The following is a 21,041-nucleotide window of genomic DNA, read 5'->3' as shown; positions in this document are numbered from 1 at the left end:
GGAAATACATGTTCTTTGACATAGATAGGTCTCATTTATAAAGCAGATTGGATTGCATACCCTTACACTTCTAGAAAAGCTGTATTGTGGTGACTTGGGTGAAGTGACTTTTTTACCCATCGTGAGACACTTTACTATCGCCCCACAGAAAACCAGAAATATTTTACTGATAAAACTTACATAGCCAGTATTGGGTTTTGCATTGCTTTTGTGAGAACTGCCAAATAGTAATTTATGTACGGATGCTTTTTGTTTTTAATTCTGAAGTGAAACTATTTAAAAAAAAATGTTGAGACAGATGCAGTTTTATATTTTGGCCTCTCTACAAAAATGTCTTATAAGATTTAAATCAATTGCATGGAGGAAAAACCTAATGCATCCAAGCAGGCAGCTTGGTATGCTCTACAACAAATTATTCCAACCCACTGCAAATGTTTGTAATGAAAATGATAACTGAACCTTAGCTACACCGGAGCAGCACTGGAGGTTGTGGGATGAATATACTTTGATAGATTATATCTTAAGTCAAGAAAACTATATGCACACTGAACAAAGACTTAAGGGGTATGCAAGGTCTGCCATTTCACTTCCACTAGCTATAACGTTATTGGGTTTGGACAGTTTGTGAATGGAAATGCGAGGGAGGCTGGGAAGCCTTGGCTTTCGCTGAGGCTGGTGAAGGTGAGCACCGGGCAGAGCCTGGCTCAGCAGCAGGGTTAGGGTAGGGCTGTGCGTGCGTGCCCACGGTTTGCAAACACTTATGCACAAAGTCAGAAAGTTAAGTTGGCTATTCATGGAGAGTTAATCTGATGCTTTCAGATAGTGCTACTCAAATTGTTCTTGATAAATAAATTATTGGATGAATTGAGCCCTAAATTTACATATCATGACTGTTCCTAAGTCATGCATTCATTATTCACAAGTGTTTGATGAACGTTTTATGGAGAAGAAAAAAACCACCACCAAAGATTAACTGCGTATTTTGTAGGATGATTGACTCACCGCCAGCGACAAAATTGTTTTTCCATGATTGAATAGATAACCTTAGAAAAAAAAGGCCACTTAATCATAGAAGTGCTGAACCCTGTTACACACAAGTGCATTTGTTCAGACAACTAAAAATATTTATCCTAAGAAAAAACAATTATCAATCACTAATGGAAATAAAGAGCCGTGGTAATTGTGGGTATGGAGTTCACGACCTATTTTAACATGCTCACACTGAACGGTGGCTTGGAGCTGAAATATGAGGCTGGAGCTGCTCAAAGCATGCAACTGAGCAGCATGGAGATGTTGCAAATAACCATGGCAAACTGGCTATAAACATGTAGGGCAAGAACTGATTTGGCTTTGGGAACAGTGCAAGGTAAACAGGACTATCCTGACCCCCATCAAACTATCGATCCTGAATTCAGTTCAGTTCTGCCTGCTTGTCTTTTGCTTTATTCAAAGTCCAAAGACTCCAAGGTCTAAGGTTGTGGAGAAGCCATTGATGCATTTTGTGATGGCTTTACCGTCTGAATTGAATTTGTAAATTTTAATTAAGGCAGAAAAATTGTTACAGCAGCACAGATCTATAATGCTGCTAAGGCTGACCAGCGTCACAATGTGTTGAAAGGTGTGTGTTCAGTCCTCCATTGCTTGGGGAAAAGAAAATGTAAATCCATAAGACAGTACAGGAAATCTTTACGAAAACTTTGTGTTATTAATATCTAAAATGCCCCTAACCATGTGAATAAGCAGCAATGGCCTGGATATATGTAAGAAACATACAGAAAAGCCTACTCCAGCTACTTGAATTGATTGTTCGGTCACCTGCAAATGAAGCCCCTGGCTACAAAATACAAATTTGCCTCAAAATATTCTTGTTCATATGATGAGGAAAGGGTCTGCTGTACTTTGGATCTCAATAAGCTTTGCTTGGGAACCCTCTTTTCTGCACGCTGGTGAAGGTGAGCACAAGGCAGCCTCAGTGCTCTGAGTACGGCAGCCCAGTGCTGCGCTCCAGCCTTGTTCACAACCTGTCAGAGGAAATCTTTCAGCAGCATGTGAGCTGCACACAGGGTTGTGCTGAGCAGTCCAACTGATTGAAGTTAGTCGTGTCCTTGAACTGGTGGGACCCTTGCGTAGCTGTCTGGTGAAAGGGGCAGTTCCTATGTCTAATGGTCTCGGGTTTGATTGAGGAAGTTAAAGTGTTATTTCTTTGGAACTCTGCAGATCTTAGTTCTTGGCTATGAAAAAGACTTTGGGGGAAGTGGTGTGTAGACCATCTGCCAGCATTGCCTGCAGTTGGATGTGTTGCTGAAACCCCAGTCTGAGTCTCTTGGGATGAAAGGAAGAAACTCCTGCCAGTTATTTCTGATTTTAAATCGATGACTTTTCCAGGCAGGTGGCAGTTTTAATATTTCTCTAAGAATAACTTGTAGAAAGAGCTGGAAAGTGTATTTTTGGGTATACAACATCTTAATTTACCGTGCAAGGGAAACTACCACAGGTGTTGTCTCTTTGCTGGATTTCTGCAACACTGTGTTTTCTTTCCCATGTTTCTCAAGTTCTTTAGCTCTGGACAGACCCCAGCAGGTCTTGGTGGCCTTTCACAGCCTCCAGCCTGAGCTGGCAGCTTCCAAACGCTGCAGCAGCCTGAGAATGTTTTTAGCTTGTCACAGCCTGCAATATACCAAAACCATCTGCAAACCAGCACCCACATCTCCAAGCAAAGGCGCTGACCTTTTACCTGGATATAATTATTTCCTTAATTAAAAAACCAAGTGGATACATGTTTAGTAATCATAAACAAAAAAGCACAGAGAGTAAAATAAATTTTAAATGTAATTTCTAGTAAGAACTTTAAAAATTTAGCAAATTTTCCAAACTCTTTTTCCTTCTCCAGAAATAGCCCCAAAATGTTGATAATCTCCAGGAGGTTAATTTATGGTACCTACTACAATGTGAATTTGCTAAAACTATATGCCTTAGTCTTTGAAGTACATTTGCTCTGTACAGTCACCCAGGTTAATGGGAGAAGACGCTTGCCCACCTGTGTGCAGAACAAAGCACCAAGGTGATGTAAACCACTGCTTTGTAGCCAGGAGAGAGACTAGTACAAGCTACAAAATAAAGAAATCTAGGGTTCTCCTTGGTAATCAGGTCCATAAGAGTGCAAAGTGGTCTCATGCTGTGTAAAATGTTCACCCCTTCACTTTACGAGTGTATGTTGATATATACCGTGTCCTCGGTTTTGTTTTTATTTGGCATGACACAACATTTTATGGGCTTAGCTCACCCTTATCTTTCCCTGTCACAGATAAATCCATATTAAAGGCTGCTCAAGGAGAATTTATCTGGCCAATGATTTACTTAAATGCCATCACCTGAACCCTCATCCCTACACGCAGCTGGGGAAGACCTGGGGGAAGGTGTCTGGCTGCCGTTGTGCTGCCAGGGTGGTGATGGCAGTCATTTAGCTGCTCTCCCCGAGGAACTGCAGCGATGCACTCAGCGAGGTGAGACCCATGGGCATTTCTGTAAGGTACGATTTCTAAATGTGATTTTTTTAAATATTTTTTTTAGCTCTTTAGATATCTGTTTATCCCTCCTCCAATCAGTCTTAGGGAAAAATGTCCACATGAGGCTGTCTAACCACTCGGCACCGTGCTAGCTGGGCTGGAGAGAGCCTGCAGGCAGGAGTAGATGTAATGTGGGATGGATACATGTATTGGCATTGTTTTGCTCCTGTTTAAGCGATGTGAAGGGGGCTCATAATTCCTATACTTGGGTTACATATGTTCACAAAGAGGTGCATCCTCCTGCTAGCTACACAGCAGGCATGCCTCTCCCACTGCCAGGAGAAGGGGCTGGGTCCCATTTTGCAAAATAAGAGTGGAAGCAGCTGGTGCTGATGGAGGTATTAAAAAGGTTTTGCTGCGCTTGTTTGTCCGCTTTGGTGCTGTGAGCAGGGCTGCGATCCTCATTGCCTGGCTGGGGAGCTCTTCCCTACCCTGGGCTCTGTGCTGCTCTCTCTCCTGGTCTGGTTCTCACCTGCACTGTTACTACTTGTGGTGTCACTTTATATTAATTTCCATGGCACTGGCAGAATTCAAACCTATCTACGCATTGCCTACATCTATTTATTCCTTCTTGCAGTTGTTGCAAGTCTTCATTGCTTCAGTAGTTTTCCTGGCTGTCTATCTTGTTTTAGTTTTGTGCTGTGCTGTTGCTCCCTGTAGCTTTAGTAATTTTCTGTTCTGTGCAGTCCCTTCTGCTGAAGGCAGCCTCACCTGCTGCCCTGCCAGCACTGCATCGCTCCCCCGCGCTGAGCTGGGCGGAAACTGGGTAAGGAGAGAGCAGGGGGCAAAGCTTCGTGCTCATGGTACGATCACACCGCCCATGGAAGCTTGATTTATAATATGGACAGTGCTTTTATTTATTTATTTTCAGAGGTGCAACTGCACTGCCAAGCTCACAGCGGACTGTGCTACATTAACTGCACAGAACCAGTAAATAAAAATGAGAAAATGTTGTCATCATTGTCAGTCTTAAGCCATGTAAACTTTATCACCATATCTAAAGTTAAAACCAAGAGAGATGCTGACCTTTAAGCTAAAAATTATGTGACTGTAATGTAATGAGCTTGTTTTTTCCCACAGTAAAAAATTATGAAGGAGAAAGAACATTGTGGAGTTGAACAGGAGAACATTCACCAGGGGTGGAAAAGTAGACCTCAGATTAAATTATTTCCTCAGTTTTTTTAGGAGAGAGCAAATGAAACCTACCTCAGCACGTTGGCTACAAAGTGTTCACTTGGATATCTTCAGGAAAAAACGGAGTAAACGTACTAAAAATGTAAGTGAGACCAAATTATAGCTATGGTATACAACCTTTTTTTTTCTTTTTTTTTTTTTTTTTTTTTAGGGGAGACTGCATGAAAAATAAATAGAACTAAATATGTTTAAAAAATTCTGAGGTAGTCATGGTAAACGTTCAAAGATTCAGAAACGGCCGAGCTCCTCATATATGCATGCTTTTAGTAAAGCTCTTTCATACATTTGAGTTAAAATAGTCTTAAAGTAGTTGCCCTAGTACAAAGGCTTTTTATACATCTTTAGATCAGTTCTCCATTTTTTGAGGTTTTGATCCCCTGTAAAAAACTAGCTATAAATGAAAAAATATAGTCCTTTCAATTTTGAGCTGGGAAGGAAACATTTAAAATGCTACATTAAGCTTTCGAGCACGATATTTCTAAAAAGAAAGATAAATAGTAGAGTTGGGAAGAGTGCAAATAAAAGAGTGAAAGGTTTATAATGTCAGACTGCAGGAAAGCTGAACATACTCAATTTGGAGGAAAGGGATGACACTAAAGCAACAGGCTGCAAATCCATAAAGTGATTTCACGGGAAGAAGAGGGACTAATTGCTCTTGTCAGAGTCCAAGGTTAAACGAAGGAGTTATGGGGCTAAATGAGAAAACATGAAACAAGAGGCCTTGATGTAACCTGCTATAGGACTGTGTCTTCAGTTATTACAAGTGTTGCCAAATGCCATGGGTTAATTTATTTTTTGATGGGGGTGCATTGTTCAGGCTCTCTAAAAAACAAGTTTTAGTTAAAGTTGCCTACTTTCAATAATAAGATTAGATAAAGTTACAAGGAGCAGAAACTATTTTTTTAGAAGCAGTGGTTGCGCACGTGCAAATGTTTTGGGTTTGTGCACTAAAATTAATTTTTAATATTCTCTCCCTTCATTTAAGAAGGGCAGCAAAGCAGGAATTCTTCAGGGGAAAGAAAGAAGAAATCTTTCCATATTTTGAAAGTGCTCAGCAACTTAGGAAGTAGTAATAAAGTAATAAACCAGAAAAATGTATTCCCTCTGCCCTCTTTCTCTTCTTTATCTTTCTCAATTTTGGGATCCCTCAAAGATTGTACAGAAAGTGTACTGACAGTAAACATGCTTTTCTTAGTTACCTTCAGCGCCTCAGTAGTAATCCATGGCCCCTGGGGATCTGCAAATCATGGATGGAAAACAGCTATCTAGATAATAAAAGCTGCAGGGTAACTCATTTAAAAGTTACTTTGCAGAAATTATGATTACTGAGTCTTGCAGCAATATACATATGAATTGTCTCTTGACTTCGATAGAGTCAATTAAAGCCACTTAATTAGTGCAGTCAGTAATCATCTGCTACAATTACAGACTTTCTTTTGTGTTATGATTTGTCTATTTTAATACCATTTAAAAAATGACCCTGTGTAGATACATTTGGTTAAGCATTTTCTTTAGGCTGCAGCTTGCTTTTGCACCAAATGACTGTTTTTAATCATTCGGCAGGCCTCTTAATATTTGAGACTTTTTACAGCAACATAATTTGTTGTGCAGGTGTCTGTTTTTCTGCTCACTTATGGATCCTGCTTTGATTCTGTGTTATCACTCACGCTTAAATCTTCTTCTGAACTGTGAGACTTGTGCATCCATTTTCCGTGGTTGGTTGGTTGGGTTTTGGGTTTTGGTGTCATCGTCGTCCCCCCAATGAATTTATTAACGATGAAACACCAGCAATCTCCCCTTATGGGAGGCTGTTGTTTAATGCACTAGACTAGACTCTTAGGTTGCATTTTGATTTCGAAATAAATCTCTCTTTGAAGAAGTTCCGGTACAGGGGAACCTGTTGGTTCTGCCTTTAAACACCTATGCGGGGGGGAAGGCAGTGGCAGCAGCAGACCCTGTGAATCCCCACTGCCAGCACCGTGCCAGAGGGGCAGCGGGCTTGGGACTGCCTCTGGGAGACTGGCCACGTGAAGTGGGGGGGGGGGGGAGGGACGTGAAGCGGGGTGGGAGGGACATGAAGTGGGGTGGGAGGGACCTCGGCTCACACGGGGACAGGTAGCCCCAGCAACACAGCTTCCCCATAGCGATTCCGCTTAACTTCTACAGGCGACAAGAAATGTTTTCACACTTAGCAGGGATTCTGTTATTGCACCCAATCTGAGCTCTTATGTCTGAGTGTCACCTGCAGCATCCCCAGATGGGCAATTTTTCTCCACCTAGGAAATGATTCTTCGGCACACAAGGCACTCCTGTCGGATGTGGCTCACGTTTAATTTTTGCAGTTGGTTCTGTGATGACAAATCCCTTTAATTTTGACTTGCTTATATTTGTCAAACAAGTGGGAATCCAAAATATTGCAAGAATTATTTTCAAGCAAAGCATTTGTTTTGACAGTATTGAAGAAACAGAAGAAAGGAGAGATATTATCCTGTAACAATATATCTTTTTATACCTGATAGGCATTGATTCACAGCAGAGGAATTTACAGCTCTTCACATGCAGCACACACCTCAAAAATTGTTTACAAGAACAAGAAACATCTGCCAAGCTGACCTGTGAAATTCTGAGGTTTTTTTTAATAACAATTATTCCATATTCATGCACCCATGAAAGTACGGGGAGGGTGGAGGGTGGCTTTGAACCACCGCTGCTTCCCGGCTTTCTCGGTCCCTGTCAGTACTGGGCCAGTTGTACACACTGGCTGCACAGCCCAGGAAAGGGCTGTAGCACTCCAGAGGGAGTAGGATCACAAGAAATGATGCAGCCCACAAGCAAGAAGCTCTCACAGGAGAGGAAGCAGAAGGTGCTCCAAGGATGTCCATACCGCCCAGGCATCTTCTTGCCTCCCCCTGCCTTGGGGTGAGCCAAAGTCCCTCCTGGGCACCCAAGTGTGCATTGCACAACCTCTGAGGCACAGGATGGATAAGGATTATTAGGAGTCCAACATGCATGTCCTTAGGAAGATACAGTAGTGATTTTACAGGGCTGTTCCATCTTCACCAACTAAACTGGACCTAAAAGGATGCTCCCCTTATGTTTCATTTGCTTAATCTATTTGTGTGCTTGGCCTTGCCCTTGTGGAAAATTCCGGTCTTATTTCTCCTGGGGACGCATCCTGGCTATGTGACATACCTTACTGCTTTGCTTTCAGAAACTCCATTCTGCCTTGCTGAGCAGCCTGGAAGAGGGCCTTGCCTTTGTCAGTTGAAGCAGATCTGCTGCATACTTTTTTTTTCTTCCTTCTCCCTCCCTAGCTTTGTCTGTGTTTGTTCCCCCCCCCCCCCCCCCCCTAGATAATACAGGTGTCTGTCCTTCACCGAAAATTTTTGATTCCCAGACTCTCATCATATTTAGTCTCAGTTTGTTCAAAGTGGGGACCCTTTAAAACTTTCACATCAAACTGCGTGGGGAATTGTCTTCAGCTGGGCAAATTCACTTCTCAGTTGCATGACTGTATCCAGAAGAGTCAGGATACAATCAGTAAGAGATTTCAGATTTATTTTTGCCTTAAAAGTCTAAATCTGAATTTAAATTCAGATTCATAGTATAAATGTAACCGCAATTAAATGTGATTTAAATAATTACATTTGCTCAGTAAATATATGCTTTTGTTCTTTCAATATGTCTCAGATTTGAGTGCTATAGAACCATATAGGATGCTCCCCTTATGTTTCATTTACTTAATCTATGTGTGTGCGTGGCCTTGCCCTTGTGGAAAATGTCGGTAAATGTATATTATATCCTTGTGACGGACTGAATTGTAAGAATTGTTACAATACAGAGATCAGTAACACATGTTGGGATGTTATTAAATATAGCAGTACCTCAGTAAATGAAAAACCACATCAACTTTCTATAAACCGATTTTGTTAGAGGGATAGTAAGCCATAGATCATGCTTTGACAAATTCTGCTGCTGTTGAATAGATGATTTTTTTTAATTTTTTTTTGCCAGGAACCCCCATTCCACCTATCAGAGGGAAAGGAAAGTAATTCATACTCCAGAGACAAAATGATTTTAAATGAGGCGGAGGAACGCACAGCTCCAAATAGCAACATTTTGAATCAGAAGCAATTCTGTTAAAATATTGGTGCACCATAAATTTAAAATTGTGTTCATTTCCACTTAAGTATAATTCATGTTTTAGAGAAAGATAACATTCCTTTTTTATACTTCTGACAATCTGGAAAGAAAAATAATTTAGTCCTGCTGTCTTTTTGCACACTTAATGGTCATGGATTTGCAATTCCATGGATATATTTTTTTCTTGATGGAGAAAATATAATAGTAAAATAGTAAAATTTAAAATTTTCCGAAGGCATTATAATTGCCATCTTTCTTTGGCAAGCTGTCCTAATTTCATAATTGGTTTGCCAGTTGAAAGTTATTACAGATCTCATTTCTCAGGAATTTGTTTCGGCTTTCTGATTGTTAATATATGTTGACCTTGAGCTTGCACTCCAGCTCCCATGTCCTTTATTTTCATTAAGTTCAAGTTTGAATGTCCTATTTGCTCCTCAAAAAGCAATTAGTATTGCTTTATAGATGAATTCAAGAAAGAGGTCTTGTAACGGCAAATTCAATCGCGAGATGACCGCTGTCAATTGGAGTTAAGTAATCAAGTAGAGTAATTTCGTTTGTTCTATTTACGGACTGGATAAGACTTTTTTGGTATTCTTTATGGTTGGTTTTATGCTACTGATACATTTATGTGCTGGCAGTGGTTATCAAAAACATTTTGAAGTTACATTCCTTACTGTGCTAGTAAGTCCATATTAATAAGGAAGCCACTAAATTAGCATATTTAATAATCAGTGAAACATTTGTGTTAAATACTCTTTAGTCTTAAAAACTACCAACGCTTTGTTTCCAAAAAGATTTGTTGTAGCAGAGAAAAGAATTAGACCTGTAATTTTCAACCAAGGACCTGTTATTCCTTGGACATTTACAGGGTACTTTTAGAGGACCTTGAAAACCCACTGACAGTATGTCTGCATTCCTTCTAGAGCCCTTCTGCTGGAAAGTACTTAAACAGCTGACCCTAAGTTCAGGAATGTTGAAAATAACCGAAGGTAAGTGCTTTTGAAAATTCTACTTTTTCTATTAAGATTTGATGACTAAAATTGAGAAAGAAAAAAAATAAAAAGAAATATTAAGGTTTTTTGTTTGACACTAGTGTGTATTTGAAATTATGCAGGTTATTTTCACCATGCTCCAAAATTGGTTATCCAAACCAGGATGCCTTGACTACAACTCTTTCTGTTTGTAGATTTCAGGAAAGGTCAGATTTTTCTATTAACACATATTACAAAGCTTGTCATTATTTGTAGACATCTTCTCACTTATAGTAACTGCAGGATAAGCTGAAAACATTTTTTCCCAAAAGGTTTGAAATATAATACCTAGGTAAAAAGAAAATGGTGTAATGAATAGGAAGAGGACATGTAGCTTTTTAGTCAAACCCTATATTAAGAAACAGCCCAGAAGAGGAAAAAAGAAAGAGGAGGGGATATTAGAAAAGGTAAGCAGCATGCTTGAGGGATAGTAGTAAATAATACTTCAGGGATATTGTTGAAATATCTAAAAACATTTTCTGAAATACCGTTCTGTTACTATATAGTCCTTCATTCCCTGTTTATATGTTAATATTGCATGTCCCTATAAATCCCCATGATTTCTGTTTACTGGTGCTCCATTTTTTCCTGTACTTGTGACTGGCAAGGAGAAGTAATATAATCCTGGAAGCTCTAAAACATTACTTGATGGTTCGAGAAGTTGCTCCTAATACATCCCATAGAAGACAGCACAGCTAGATTGCCAGCCTTTCACTGGCTTATCTTCCTTCCCTCCAAATGATGTGAAATCATTTTAATAAAGCCCAATGTGACATTGATTGGCTTTCAGCAAACGTGCATTGCGGGCTAAGACATCAGTGGAGAGTTTCTTCATTAAAGGATATCAACTCTTCTATTCCCTTGATATTAAAATGAAACCTAATGCTTTCATTTTATACATGAGACGAGGAAATTCAGTCCCTGCCTTCATCGACAGGTCTTTATGGACACAGGACGCTAACTTGCTGATAGGTAATGATGTAGCTATAACTGACCTTCCCTGCTCTCCCCAGTAAGCTGGCTATGACAGCGTACTGGTAGTGAGTAAGCCTTAATTCTCTCTGAATAAATTCCTCACACTGAGCCTGCGCTGTGGGGATAGACCAGGGGGCTGATGACAGTTATCTACCAGATGAACACCTGGGAAATGCATGAGCAGGTACAATATCAGAACAACCGAACAAACTACAAAATTGTCTGAGCCTTCTTCTCCCTCTCGTCCTGCACATTAAATCCAAACTACCAGAGCCTGGGGTTGCACTCCAGTGGCGGTGCAGATGCTCAACCCTAGTAAGCAGAGGTGCACTGGAGATGGAGATGGCATGCCACCACCAAAGCCTTTTGCTCAGCTTTGCCCCTTCGTGGCAATGGGGAGAAAGGAAGAATGTTTTGATTGAATATGTTGCTAGGCTCATCTTCCGGCTGCATTTCAAGTTTGTAGGGCTCGTTTAAAGCACTGCAATTTGTTGCTGTGACTACTCTGCCACTAGATGTGCAGATCTAACTCTTCCCTTAGGCTGTCCTGCATGGTGCCTTCCTACCCGATTACCAAAAGGAAAAGAAAGGAAGCGTTTCTAAGATGTAAACCTATAAAATGCAATAGCTGCATAGTCCTGTACCTGCTGAACTGATCTCACATCACAGGACAATATATTCAAAATGATACTTAATCTTAAATTCCTCATCCATGCCTGTGAAATTCAATAGCTGTGTGCTGAGAGATCCCATCAGAGGTGATATAAGTATGATTTTGGCCTGCTTATTTCTGCTGCTTCTCTGCTGTGTCACTCCACCGCTTTCCAAGCATCTCTAGGCTGCAGGACAGCACCAAGTGTTTTATATATGAGGCCATTGCACTCAACAGGTAAAAGCATAAGTCTTTTTCTAGGAGTTTCCCCGTCTTTGTAAACTGAGGTGCCTGCATCTTCTCAAGTATCAGTGAGTTGGTGAAAGTTTCTCATATCCCACCGTCCACCAGCAAAGCCTATGGGAAATGTAATTTTTTTTTTTTTGTATCTTATTTGAAAGGTTGGTCATCAGTCATAGCTGTTTACATGTCAAATACAACATCTGAAGTCCCCAGATTGCACCAAATAAGCACAATAGTCAAGAAAGATAGATAGATAGTCAAAATATCTTTCAAAATGTGAAATATGCTACTAAGATACCTCTAGATTATGTCAACAAATATAGTGCAGAGGATAAGTCTTCCTATATAGTAAATGTATTATATAAGTAACCATGAAAAACTTTGAAACACAAGATATTTGAAATCTCATTTGATAGAGATGCTTCTCACTAAAGCAATTTCTCTCAAATAAATGTGGATCTAATTTGCCAACTGTGATTTGAAAGAAGAAATATATATATTGATTTTTGTTGTTGTTTTCATTTTTTTTTCCCCACACAGGATAGATTTTTACTCAAGCAGGGAAAGGGGAGAGAGGACAAAAGTACTCAGTCCTTCTCCATATTAATAATTCATTGAAGGCTCTCTGTAAGCAGAGATGTTCCTCTCCATGGATGCAACAACTCCACACATCACCATACAGTTTATTTTTAAACCCTGTATAATATTTTGTTATGAACTATCTCCTAATAAACCCTGGCCATAGCCAAAGGCTTCTGTAATATCCACTCATTTGGCTTCATTGCAGATTAATTTTCAATTTACTTTTAAAAGGCAGAGTTTTTTCAATGACCTGGTAAGAAAAGAACATCTTGCCAAACGGGTCACTGTTTTTTTCCATATAGTGAATGTGCTGTAGGACCCAGCTGCTGCGTCAGTCATCTACAAACCACACTAGCATAAGAGGAAGACAGCAAATTTTGGTAGGGTGTCATGCAGTGAGGAGTCCTCCCTTCAGGACTTTCAAGGCTTATTTTGAATTAACAAAGATATTAATTTGAAACACAATGGCAATATTTGAAAGAAACCATTGTTTAGCACTTTTTATTAATTTCCTGCCCCCACCTCTGTTTTCTAGTTGAGTTACTAGCTGGAGACAGGAAGGCTTTTGGAGTGGTGATTCCCAAATTTTGCTATTTGAAGCCACTAAACCGAAAAAGTTCAAGTGTTTGTCACAGGTTTTGTGATTCTTTCTTAAGTCAAATGTAGTTGCATAACTACAAGTAAGATTGTTTTCTTTCATGATATTTGGGAGTACAGTTTTCAAGACTGGATCTCAAAACCCCCTTCTGATCAGATATCATTGGGACAAGGTGGTGCTGAGCTTTGTCCTTGTAATCTGTTATTGCAGTGATGGTACTTTGGAGCCTTGCAAGCTTTCTGTTGTCACCCAGTCCAAGGAAGATATGAAAAAGCTGGGTAGGAATGACAGGGAGATTAATGGACCAAGAAACCCCTGGGAAATCTCTAGCTGTTTTACTTCAAGGGCTTAACACTCATTTTGTAGCTAGCCTCCTGAAAGGAGGTGGCTTTGTCCCCCTTAGATCACAGTATTTCCTTTGTATTAATGTCTTCTATGATTTTTTTTTCCCACCTTCTCATTAAGTGTTTGTTAACCTTAATGACTTGTGTACAACAAGGCGCTTAGTATTTATTATTTTTCTTGACCGTTTTATTTATGATACTGTTGTTTCTTCTCCTTGAAAAGTCCACAGGTCTCCGTGTAGTTCTGTGCTAAAAAAAAGAAACAAAATTTTCAGCTCTTCCTAGGAAATTCTCTTTCAAGTTTTAGTATTCTTCTCTAGACTGCGTCTGTTATCCCATAAATGTAATTACTTCATTTTGCTATTGTTCACCTTGGCTATTTAAACCTCAACTTTGCTATATACGAAAATAGTGGCTTTGTTTGAAAGTGACAGTATAATAATAGAATACTTATATTTTGAATCTAAATCAAAATGTATTTTTTTTGCTATTCAAACTTTGTGCTCTGTTCTGTAGCTGAAGAAAGATTCTCTTTATAGCATTTTGCAATTGCCGGCGAAGCCAGAATCACTCTTTAACTTTGCAGTTGCAACCTCTCCACACTTTCTCTGTGTTACAGGACAGATAAATGCATGCTGATGGACTGTTTCCATGCCACTTTACTTACGGTATTTTTTTTCCTATATTTTGATTCCATGATATGGTACATGAAGCAAAATCAATACTGCTTGTTTTTAAGGTTAAGAGCACAGCTGAATAATTCATAAGTCATTTGATCAACGTAACTTCAGAGAATATCTGCTAGCAGAGAACAATTTTCTCAGATATACCCATTATTTGAAACTATCTGACTATTGTCTTGGGTATGTTTTTAAGTTCTTATATTGACCAGAACTAATTTTAAATAAGCACTTACCGTTTGTGCTCTGCTACTTATTTGTGACCTGCCAGCTCTGAGTCACCTTGTGCTGCTTGGCTGATCGGATCGGCAGCACCGCTCTTCCCCTGCAAATACTTGATGAGCAAGAGTGAATAAGCCTTACAAAAAAATGATAATAAAAAAGTAGTTCTTGGTTCTGGGCACAGGAAGAAAGCAAAGTAAGTTAAAGCTTGGCTAAAGTGAACTGATTTCAGCAAGGGATTGGGCACTTTTCATCCAGCTCTGGATCAACAGCCCAGTGGCTGCTGTGCAGGTGTGCTCCTGCGGTGCTGGCATCATCCCTGGAGCATGGCAGCCTCTCCATGCGACCGGGCTGGAGACGGATGAAAAATAAAGCATCCAAAATAGCACAGGCTGGATCAGCTCATGGATCTGCTTCTGTCGCGTTGCAACGCTTCTGACATTTGCATTTCCAAATTTTACCTTCTGGGGCTGCTGAGGACAGATCTGTGCCACCTGCTTAAGCAGTGCCTGGATGGCATGGTAGGGCGGCATAAATTATGAACAGCATGTATAAGTGTATCCCTATATTAATCTTGCTTTTGATGGATTACTGCTATGGAGTTTCTTAAGATGCTAATGATCTGGAGACTAACTCCATTGCTGGAGTTTCCTGAGATGTTAATGATTTTTGTGCAAAACAGAAAAACATGGATTCCTGTTGAACAGCATCAGCTAAAGCAGCAGGGCGAGTGCTCGTGAGCTTTTGGCCCAGGCTGGAAGGTTAGGTGTGAGAGGCTCCAACAGGACTGGGTTCTTTCCAGTTCCTACCTCTGATTGTACCCTTAATAGAATTACCTGAGGCTGATTCCTACCACAGCTGTGAACAGACTGGACCTGTCTGAGGGCTTCCTACACCTCCTAGTAAGGCAATTAAGCTTGTGTGCAGACCTGATGTTTAATTGAGATAGGGTGCTTGAAAGCATGCAGAAACGGTGCTGCAGTGCTACTCATAAGGTGATTCAAGACAAGAACCGAGGAGTATTTTTGCATTTCAGACAGACTGTCAGCTGAAGATTCATTATGTGTGCGTGTGTTGAGTCTGAAGAGAATGATTTGATGATTTTTCATTCAGCGAATTGTTTTTTTCACCTTTAACACAACACAAGTGCTCTGTGTCAGAACTGCAGCACATTGTTTCTTTGAAAACTGCGGTAGAAGAAATAGCAAAACATGCTCGCCAGAAGAGCATGAAGTGTAGTGTTTTTTGTATCATGGTTTGGAGAAATGTGTGTAATCCCACAACAGTGGTGTTTGGTTGTTGTTTTGTTTTTGGTTGTTTTTTTTAAAAAAAAAAAGGAGGAAAAATAGCTCTGACAGCATTGCTGTAATTACCTTGTTTGAAGAATGGGTCTGTCCATCCTCTTGCTAAACCCTGACTGCAGGGGGGTGGTGGGGGCACTTGGCTGAGGCAGGGTCTGCTTCCCCTGCCTCCCCCGGGCACGCAGTGCGTGGGGGAAGGGGTAGAGAAATACTCATTTTGTCTACTAAATGCAAATACATAATGGCAAAGGAGAATGAAAGCCAGTAATCAAAGTGCTAACAATGGTGCTAATATATGCCCCATATCAAGCACAATATTTTGTCAAGTTATGTGCATCACATTTATGTTAAGAGTAGCTGTTTAGGGCACCAGCATGTGTCTCTTTTTGGGGCCTTCACAGCATGTATATACTTTCTTGAAAAGCATCGTATGAATGGAAGAAATATTCCATGTCGTTAAGAAAAATGCAGCCCTCTTCAAGCGATGTATTTTAAGGATATATTGTCTCGAGCAGTAATCTGTTATCCTATTTATTCTTTATTGGCACTGTGGAAACAATAGTTACAAATGCATTCATCTTCCTGCACTCTCTTTTTAACCGTTGGTTTTGGAGTGTTTAATACATTTATCTTACAGTCCCATGGGTCTGATCTGGAGACTATTGAAATCAGTGGAACAATTCGCAGTGCTTTCAGGGAACAGTGGAAATGCACTGAAAGGATGCCGGGCCACATTCAAGTTGAAGATATTTCTTGCAAGGTAAAGTTCAGTAAAATGTCTGTGCTGGTGAATGGCACATCCACTATCAAAGAAATTAATTCATAAATTAAATGCAAATATGGAACCACAGTAAAAAGAGACATTAACCAGAAGTTACCTAATACTCAGGCTTCGTTTGTGTAGTTTCCATTCTAGGTTTCTCACACACATCTCCACATAAGTCTTGTCCACATCGTATTTTGTCACAATCACTTGTTTTTCTCCAACCCTGACAAGTGCTGTCTTACCCACTAAAAAACCCTGCTGATATTGACTTTTCTAGTCCATTTCTTGGAGCATGTCATTTATTTCTATGATTTTTTTTAGCTGGATTTTCTATTTTAATTTGTTTCAGAAATAGCTTCATTCATTTCTAGTGCTATTAAAAGCTTATACGTACCTGAATTTATTCTTTCCCATTCAACTTTCCAAGCCTGACTCCTGCCACGATCACACGAGGACTACAGCTCCCCTGTGCAGCTAATAAATATTCAGCCATGAAATTGGTCGTGTAGTTCTTTGCTCATGCACAAATCTACTTCTTTATCTTCTCCCCAAACTCTTAAAAATGTTTTTTACTTTAATATTTATATATGTTAAAGAGCAGCCAGGGTGCTGATGCATTCTGACCACTTGCTTACCCTTCTGACATTAGTTTTCTTGTTTTGGTGTACTCCTGCCTTGTCTTTTATCTTCTATTTCCATGGCAAATTTCTGGGCTGGGGAGCTTCCCTTGTACGAGATCTAATTCCTCTTGTTGCTACTCCATGAACAGAGCTCCAGGCACAGTATTTATACAGATTATAGATAATTTGTCATATGTCCTCATATAATGGATTCTAACAGACAAACTGGGGGAGCATTTTGTAAGTTATGTGTAGGAGCTTCCTCACTAAATCCTATTTATTTTTTTGATTTCTGTTCTAATTCCCATGAATCCCTCTGTAAATGTCCTTTTCTTCACAGAATAATATCAAACAAATTTTCTCTTTGCTGGGTATTGTTTCTCCTGGAACTCAATGGATTCCTCTGAGGTAGAATTTGTCAAGTTTTTGCATCTGCTTCTCTTATCATGACCGAGAATATTAGAAGTATTTGGATTTTTGAATACTTTTTTTGTCCTGAGTTTCCTGAAATCTTTCCTTATGAATACACTCACGGAGGTTTTGTTAAGTGTGCTGGGATATAAAATACCTAATTTTGAACTCTGGTCTTGGGATCACCAGATTCTTGTATGTCTCGGGCTTGTTCTAACAACGAGAAGCTTTGCCGGTATCTGAAGAGACAAAGTGATTTTTAGGACATGGCCACGATGGTCAAACACTACGGCATGCCAGTGCAACGCCAGGAAGTTCTTCTGACAGAACATGTGATTTCCCTGATTAAAATAATTAATGATGGCTAGGATAACTGTTGGTGTCATCAGTTTGCAGCTACGCTAGGCAGACCGTGCTGGTACACCTCACAGAGAGAGGTCTGCACGGTGAATAAGGCTTTAGCATTTCTCTGTCTCCATTTCCAGTCTATAAAATGGAGGATTCCTGTGGAGGAACGGCACAGTTACCAATAGGTTCATTTTATATAATTGGGTACTCTGGTGATGCAATAAGAACTAACATCAAATGCTAACCAGCCGGCAGCCTGATAAACAGCATCAGTGATACTGAGGAGGAGAAGTAAATTCTATATCGTTTACATTCAAAAAGGCACCTCTGTTGATCTGGTCAGCAGTAAGACAGTATGAAATGCTATTATGCAAAGATGATCCAGATGTCCTGCGATTGAAAATGTTCCCACTGCACTGGTCTATGGACCAGATTTTCCTCTTTTCTCAAAGCCACTAAAACTGATGAGGTTCCACATTGCTGGTCTGTAGGATGTGGGAATTAGACCCATGGCATAGCAGTATTCATAACTCATTAGTTGAACCAAGTTGTTGGGGAGCCAGGATTGTTTTGAATTCAAAGAACCATCTATTCTTTTGGTCTACAGTTTATTATTAGTTCAGGGCTATGTAGCTAAACCAGTATAATCCAAATAATGCGTGCTATACACACTCGGGGTTTGCTGACTCAGGTCTGTGCTGGTGTAGACATCTCTGTTACCTGGTATGAATATGTCCTGTGATTATGGGACTCATCCAGACAATTAGCACGTCCTTCCTTCTCTACAGTATGCTGTGCCGTAAGCCTTCTGTTTATCTGGTGCTTTACATATTTTAAACTTTTTATTTAAATGCCCTAGTATTTGTCAGGCCGTTACATTTCATTCTGCAACCGTGTTGACATTTCACAGAATAGAACTAACAACCTACGTTTTAGAGTTTATGCTTTTTCTGTGAAAAAACACGATTAAAACTGTGTTCTCAGTGTTCTGAAGGCTTAATTTATTTGCCTTTCACAAATAGATTATTTAAAGTCTCTAATATTCAAATGTAAACATTCAAATATGTCCTATTTGCTGTAGATCTTAAAACAAAATCTCTGTTTCTTCAATCTTTGTTTACAATGGAGGGAAGTATCTTATGACAAAAAGAGAGAAGCCTTTACAATTCATCTTTCGGATAAGACTATTACAAAGCTATTTGAAGCACAAATCCAACATACAAAAATGCATATTGTATTGCCTCAGGTATATAAGAATGAATTACAGGATTTGAGTCTTATTTATTTTCCATAACAGCTTAACAATGTTAAAGAACAAGTTAAAAAGTAGTCGCTTGTTTCTTTGTTCTTGGTTTTGTTGTTGAGGGGCTTGGGGTTTTGTCTGGTGTGTTTTATTTTTTTTTTCCTTAAACTTTATCAAACCAGAATATGAAAGTAGGTCACTGCAGCAGAGTAAGGGCCTTGTACAGTGGAAAACAACCCCGCAGCCACCGGGGACGGAGCCACATCAGGCAGGCAGTGTCACGCTGTGGTTTCGGAGCCGGCTTTGCATGAGCAATGCAGTTAAACAGCTCTGGCCCCGGCGCGGTACCCAGCCAGCGGTGACCTGCTGCCCAAGGCGCTCGCTGCTGCTTGGCCGTGTCTGCAGCCACTTTGGACCTCGGCCTCATCCAGCGCCAAAGGCACAGCACCAGCGCGGGGGGCTCTGCTGAGCCCAGGCACCAGCAAAGGGCAAGGAGGGCTGACGCAGGATCACATTGTTGGCACCACTTCATGTTTGTAGGTTGTTGAAACCTGGTCCTTCTGCCGTACAAGGTGTTCTCCTCTACCTTAGACAGTTTTGAGATTTTAGGGGCTGAGTGTGTGAATTTCCATATGGATCTAGAATGGCAAGTCTAGAAATGGCAGGTCTACATTTTGGCCACCATAACGTTTTTGGACAGGTCATTGAAGTACCATGGTGAATGTTTGTTTTCCTTTTGGTCCTTTCTTCTTTTTAAAATATCTGTTATCTTCAGAGTGGATGAAAACTCTGGAAGAGGATTAGCACACGGAGGAGTTAGTTAACATCATTTAACCCTGGGGCTACACGTCCCTTCTGTGCAAGGCTGCCTTGCCTTTGATGTCTGCAGGAGCCTGGAGTCTGGTTAAAAGACGAGCAGGTGGGACACTGGAGGAGAGCTTCCTCCTTTGGAAGTGCGAATCCATCAAACAAAACCTTAGGACATTGTTTTAAATGCTGAAAACAAAGCCAAACCCTGATACAGCACAGTGCTTTGTAGAGAACATCTGTGGGGTTTACAGATCCCTGGTGGGCGAGTGGACTGGGGAACAGGAATGCTGTCTTAAGATGCTACTCTGGAGCCAGATATTTCACTTTATACACCCTCCACAGCAGTGGATTCTTGTCACCAAATTCCACATCCAGGGTCTCTGATAAAAGCGGGGGGGCGGTGCGTACCCACGCACGAGGCAGCTGCAGAATGAGTTTCTTGTGCCTGTGAATACAGAGTCCGTCATGGTGTGAAGAAGAGAAGGAAGACTGAGGCTTTTTCAAATATTGTAGCTTCAAATCGCAGTGATTAAATTGTAGTCCCATCACAGACTGAACAAAAGGATGTTGATGAAACAGAAGTAAATGCCCGTAACTCTTCAGGCTTGTGCAAGGTATTTGTACGTAGAGTCAGTGCCCTTCTGGACTGGACTAAGATACTCGTCCAGATGCCTCCTGTAGTTACGGGTGTGCTATCTGTGGAACCCCATGTGAAATCTGAACTTCAGCTAGGATTTTTAACAACAATGTTAATGGTAGCTATAGACACAAACGGATTTCACTGTTAGGCAAGATATTTGGCAGCTCTATTAATTTTCTCTTTATGTATTGCAAAGTATTCTTTTGGAAATATGCTTAGAAATTTCTTGTCTTAAAGTAGCTCCTGGTAAAATTAAAATAGAGATAAAATGAAATAAAGGTCCAGTTCTGTTGAATTTAACAAGCACAGAAATGCTTTAAGAGTATAAATAATTGATGAGTGAATGTCTTATGTTTTAAGTGTGTCTAGTGTTAGGGGAAATGAGGCAACAGACTTACACCTTATTTCTATATAAAGTTCATATTTATATTAAGTCTTAAAGATTCAATTTCACGTGGAACCAGCTTTAACATTGTTTTCAATTCCTAGAGTATAATTGTTATTTTATGAACATTTAAATTTAACCACATTGAATGTAAGCTATTGGCAAATTATATGTACTTTTCCATGGGTGATCTGTGCTGACTCACATTAGGTGCCAGACACAGAAGACATCCTGCATCAGATGTTATGCTTATTACTGTCAAAATGTGGGCATTTCATTTTACCTCC

This window comes from Falco rusticolus, chromosome 13 (assembly GCF_015220075.1).
Source record: "Falco rusticolus isolate bFalRus1 chromosome 13, bFalRus1.pri, whole genome shotgun sequence".
Classification (NCBI taxonomy): domain Eukaryota; kingdom Metazoa; phylum Chordata; class Aves; order Falconiformes; family Falconidae; genus Falco; species Falco rusticolus.
This window is presented reverse-complemented; position numbering follows the sequence as displayed.